The following is a 5,974-nucleotide window of genomic DNA, read 5'->3' on the forward strand; positions in this document are numbered from 1 at the left end:
GCATTCCCATCACACTGTCCCTTTTTCAACTTAACAACTGTCATTCAAGCCACATAGGGCAACAATTGGCCAGATTTCCCAGCTCTTCTGAGTAATAAAACAGACACTCACCTTCTGGCTATTCGTTTTACTTACTTTGTTCTAATTTCCAATTCATGTGTCATTAGTGAACGAAGATTGACAAGGAATAGCTTTGACCTCACAGATTTGACCTTCAACCCCAAAGACCCAACTCTAGTCTGAACATAGGTTGGAATATGCTAAGAAACACCTTTCCTTTGCACAAGAATGAATGGCAGTTTTTTCATCATTGTACCACCCCCTGCTTGCCACTACATTTAGACTATGAGACATGTCAACTGCCTGTCACAATTACAATAGACACAGCAAACCAGAATTTTCCCCAAATCCAAGGGGAACTTCCCGAACAAAGAGTAAATTTTATTGCACAGATTTTGGAGACCTCCAATTTGTAGAGCCATAATGAATGCATCCCACAGACAAATAGGTAGTTGTTAATTATCCCAGCAATTTCTTTTTTTAATGTGCTAACAACACAGCACGCTAAGCCTTCATATCCTACTCTGTTACCTGATGATCTCATCACATTTGCAACGATGGTAGTCTGGGAAGAAGGCATTATTTTAGCAAGTATGCATGACAATAAGTTACATGATTATAATCCCTTATTTTCATGATTTAATAAAAAGAAAGTGTGATATTTTGGAAACAAATGGGTTTAGCTACACCTTTACTAAATCAGTTGAAGTAGTTTACCTATAGAATCACTTTATGATAAACGTAATCTTTGTATTTTCCTTGACTGAGTATTCTAAAGCTTAGATATACCAATTTTGTGTCATCAAAACATGCTGTGGATAAAAAATGTTGAAGGGCAAGACCTATGACCTGAATAAGAACCCTCAATGAATTTAAAAGTAATTTATGCCTTTCACACAGTTTTGAATAGCAATTGGGTCCTGGAAATCTATTATGGCAAGGAAATTGTTACTTTTTTTTTCACATTAAGTGACAAACATTTGGATGATTCTTGTGTTACATCCCCCTCGCCCCCTAAACAGAATAGTGAAATACATCACTTTATCGTGTCAAGTGTTCAAAAACTTGACTCCATTTCCTTCATGATAAAACATTGGGAAACACTATCAGATTGCTGCTTTGACTTTATTTTAATGAATTGTGAAGTCATTTTCATTTTACCTGTAAAATTCATTCTTCTGCAGGTATTTTTTCCTTTTCAATCATGGATTTACTTACTTTAATGGATGTCACAGTTATTTGTTTTTCCCTTGCAATATTCTTCTCTTATAACATGGATTCACATAACTCATTGTGCTTCACTGTATTTTCTGAATTTCTTGCTTGTGTTACTTAAAAAGGAGTATACAATATATTTTCTTACAGCAGGAGGCATTAACTTTCATGAGAAATCACAATTGTTACCACATCATCCGTAAGTACTCACAAAGCTACCACTTTCAGAAAATTTAAATAAAAGTCAAAGAACTGATTTTTTAAATGATGATTAGCATATAAATCAAAAGAATAATTTCAGAATAGGACAAACTTCCAGGGTATGACATGGTAAGAGTTTACTAAGAATTATAAAAATGCAGGGATAAATGGAATATTCTTTATTAGATCTGTATCACAATTATGTTTGAAACACGTTTTCAGGGTAATGACAATAACACATTTGCCATCATTTTGCCTCGATGCATGTACCTTCTCTGTTACATAGTGCTCTTCCAGCCAAACAATAAAGAAAGCTCTTTGCATTTAGAATTTTGCTTTCTTGTGAGTAAATTTTTATGTCCTTATAGCTCAGAGAAGGTCAGAACTTACGGTTTTATCCCAACAGCACATTAGTGATCATCAAAAGAAATAAATCTCTAACTGTTGGTAGCTTCTACAGAAATGTCTTTTATCCTACACCTGTGACAGTTGCCCTGTGTTAGTGAAGCCAACAAGAGTCAGGACACAGGTCAAGGGTCAGGGCACTGTCAAGGGGAAGTTATTCTTCAGTCTACTAAATCTTATCATTTTCATCTAATGTGATATCCTCCTATCAGTCAGAGAACGTAGGCTATTGTCTTGTCTAAGTGCTGCACTTTCCTCCTCAAAGACAGTACATTTTATTACTTTTTTATAATTACCATTTTTTATCTTCAAAATTTTATCTTCCAGATAAACACACTGAACTGATAAGCCATCTCCAAGACTTAATATTTTTATACTAAAATCACAACAAGAAGTGATACTAAAAACAGGGTTCAGGTATTAGTGTTGTTTGATTGATTTGATTGATAGATTAGTTTGATTGATTTAATGGTTATATTATGAATTGACTTAAAAAAAGAGTTAACTAAACAAATAATGAAATGAGTAGCAGTGGATAAATAATGAATGGCAGAATAGCTTGACAACTTTATGTGTGCCTAAGTGAGTTTATTCCTACATGATGGCACGCTCACCCTAGATATTATGGGCTAGCACATCCTGCTAGCAAGTAGGTTACTAAGATATAATAAAACATGTTCTGAAAAATATTTTCATAATGGACTTCAGTTAAGTATACACAGTTGAGTCTGCTTTTGCTATACTTGTATATAATAAAATTCGAATTCTAATGCAGTATAGTGAAAGACTCGGTTACCTCCGTGTAATGCAGTATGCAAATTGCAATTCCCCTTGTCATGAGATTTGACTCACAAGAAAAATTTGTGTTAGCGTCTTCCAAAAAAAAAACAAAAAAACGATGTTTCAAAGCTTTAAAAAGCAGGTTACAAGTGGCTAAGTTGGGCCATTTAGATCTTCTCTCTCATTGGGAGGAAAATAAATCACAAATAAGTTTCACGCTATCCTTTGTATCCACAGAAATGTAAACCAAATCTCTAGCATTTCATATCTTTTCCTTCTGGCAATTCCCGTAAGGATAACATAGTGGAATGAACAGTTATAGACGGGAACTCAAGGAGCCATATGCTTTAGCCTCAAATCTGCTATTAGCCTGCTAAGTAGCATGAGCCTCAGTTTCCCCAGCTGTCAAATGGGAGTGAGAGTGTTATTCTCAACTCTATGGATTTTTAAAGACTTAACAGTATCTTTGCCCATCATGTTTAAGAGATAGAAACCTTTCTTTTATGCTCCTTACAAAGAGTTTTTATCTTAGTTCCTAATAAAAGCATATATGTTTCACCTACATGGTCTTAATCTTGGCGACAGGAATTTATCTTCTTCATTTTTTACCTAATTACTTAGCAAAGTGTCTGTTGAATTAATAAATGGAGAAATAATTCTTATGGTAACTATATATCCTGCTTTATGCCTATTTTGACTTTATGCCTTTATGCCTGTTTAATTATTAATAGGCTTCATTCACTTTCAAGCATATCCCAGTTTGGATGCCAAATTATATGGTATTCATCATTTCCTTAATGGAAGAAGAAACTACTTATATCACCAATTTATTTGAGATCACTTAATGTCCCTCAGATTTCTCCTTTCTTTACAAAATAACTCTAATTTGTCTACCTTTCTTTATCACCTGTTTGTTTTAAAGTTTAGAGATTAATTTAGTGACCAACTGAAGCATATATTTGGGCTTCTACACTTATTGCTATCCAATATTTAAATCACTATGCTTCAAAGACAATTTCGAGTTCCTTACAAATTTAAGGTTATAGAGTTCTAATAAACAGTCCTATTTTTAAATGGATCCCCCAGACTGCATCTAAAGGTCTCACATTTTAATAAGTATTATCTTAGGTAATCAACCATCCATGTTATTTGTCATAGTTATACACAAAACTATCTATTAATGTGTCTCCTGAAAAAAATAACCTTCTACAAGCAAGCAGAAATAAACAATATGTTTCAATAGATCTTGTCTTAGAAAATATTAATTCCGTAAACAGGAGGACACACTTGCAAGGGCAAGGATGGAATAATATGTTTTGTCTTTATGATATTAACTGTTATAATAAATGACACCTTAAAATATAAAGCATATAGTTCAAAAATTGATAAGTTTGGGTCCTGTGTCTGTATATAGCTATATGTTAGGAACATGACAATTTGTGATGCCAGCATGAACAATGATTTTCTTAAGAAGACATTTCCAAATTCAACCACCTTTTTGTCCAGTCTTGGCATGTTTTCCAAACAATCCATTCACTTATTTAAACATTCTATATGCTGATACATCAAAAGCTCTGATAAAAGCCTTGAGGTAAAAACAAACCAAAACAGAGGGGAAAAATACATGGTTTTGCAAAATAGAACTCTTAGCTTATGAAGAAAATAACGTTTTCAACATTTTATATTTCCAGTTGAAATACAGACATTTATTGTAGGCTCTTTAAGAATCTATAATATTGCTACTGGTTCCGTGTAGTCAATGTGCATAACTCGATTTTTGGCTTTTGAAGTAACATGGAAGCAAATATTCTCAGAAACCAACAGAGAAATTGAGCTGATTCGGACACTAGAAGAGCCAGCTACCTTCTGTTTTATTTTAGCTTTGTTGTTTCATCTTCATCATATCGTATCCAAGTAAAATTGGAAGAAAATGTCAGAAGAAGCTTACAGGTGAGTCTTGGCAATCACTTCTGACCGGCCACTAGCTGAATCACCAAACTACAGTAATTGTTCTTAATAAGCATATCACCGGCAAAATGGAAAGGGGAAAATTAGAGCAGACCATACAAATGTTCAATAATTTCCAAATCTTTAACATAATTACATTTTTAACCTTGGTTTAGCTCAAAAATAATACTGGTTGAGATGAGCAAAGATAGACAAGTAAAAATAGTATTGATGACACTTCCTAGATTTCTCAAGATGTCATGAGTTCCTTTAGCATCTTTCTGCCATCAGTTGTAATCAAACCTGAATTCAGCTGTTTCCAAACAGTTAGGAAAGCTAATACCAAAAAAAATAATAAAAATGAAAAATTGTGCCTGTTTCTATACCTGAGTTAGGTACATTTAAGAAAAAAATTAGAATCTTTTCAATACAAGCACCTGAATAATTTCTGTGAAAAGCAAATATATTCCTTGAAATGACCTATAAAGAATGCTCTCCCTCTCCACATTAAATATTTAGTAAACCCTCTTTCTTCAATGTGAAGAATTACAGAAATCCACCCAAAATAGCCTTAAGTAAATACATGGATATAAGCCTCAAAATCAATTCAGCTGAGCATCAAAGTCACAAAAGTAGAAACTTGATGACTTTAACTTAAATATTCTTAAAGAATTAATTGAGAAGTATTCTAGTAGAGGGGAAAATGTCTGAAATGGAGTCTGTTGTGATCTCTCACCAACTTTGATTCCTCTAAATTTGTTGATGCAGATGCTCTGATGTCTTTTCCTATTAAGATTCTTAGTTGTGAAACATTTTTTGCTTTATCTGTCTTCAGAATCCAGGTTGCTTTTTAGTGAAATTATTTATTTTGAGATAATTGTATAGTCATATGCAATGGTAAGAAATAATACAGAAAGAGTCTATCCCCAGTTTTCTCCAATGATAACATTTTGCAAAACTACAGTACAATATCACAACCAAGATGTTGACATTGACAGTGTGATAGAGAATATTTATATCACCACAAGGATCCCTCATGCTGCCAAATATAACCACATCCACTTCCTCCCACCTCTACCCTCTTCCTATATTGTCAACCATTAATGTATTCTCTATTTTGTAATTTTTCCATTTCAATAATGTTATATAAGCAGAATCATAAAGTACGTTACTTTTTAGGATGTTTTCATCCAGCAAAATTATGTGGAGAGTCATCCAGGTTGTGGCATGTATTAATATTTCCTTCCTTTTTATTGATGAGTAATATCCCATGGTATGGATGTTCCACTGTTCGTTTAATCAATCACCTGTTAAAGGATGTCTGGGTAATTTCCAGTGTAGGGAGATTACAAATACAACTGCTGTC

Source organism: Pan troglodytes, chromosome 15, assembly GCF_028858775.2.
Source record: "Pan troglodytes isolate AG18354 chromosome 15, NHGRI_mPanTro3-v2.0_pri, whole genome shotgun sequence".
NCBI lineage: Eukaryota > Metazoa > Chordata > Mammalia > Primates > Hominidae > Pan > Pan troglodytes.